The following is a 228-nucleotide window of genomic DNA, read 5'->3' on the forward strand; positions in this document are numbered from 1 at the left end:
TTGTCACATGGATGTGATGCTAAGGAAGGAAAAAATCAAAGACGATGATGAGCCCGATCTAACAGAGGAAGCTACGGCAGCAGAAACAACAATCGACACAATCTTTACCTTAACCGCCATTGACACGTACTACAATAACGGCCCCGAACCTAGTCCAGGGACTGGTGACGAAGAATCTAGTCATAAGCAGAACTGGATCAATCAGTGGCTGCAAACGCGGTCTAAATT

This window comes from Trypanosoma equiperdum (genome assembly GCF_001457755.1).
Source record: "Trypanosoma equiperdum strain OVI genome assembly, contig: ctg_11, whole genome shotgun sequence".
Taxonomy (NCBI): domain Eukaryota; phylum Euglenozoa; class Kinetoplastea; order Trypanosomatida; family Trypanosomatidae; genus Trypanosoma; species Trypanosoma equiperdum.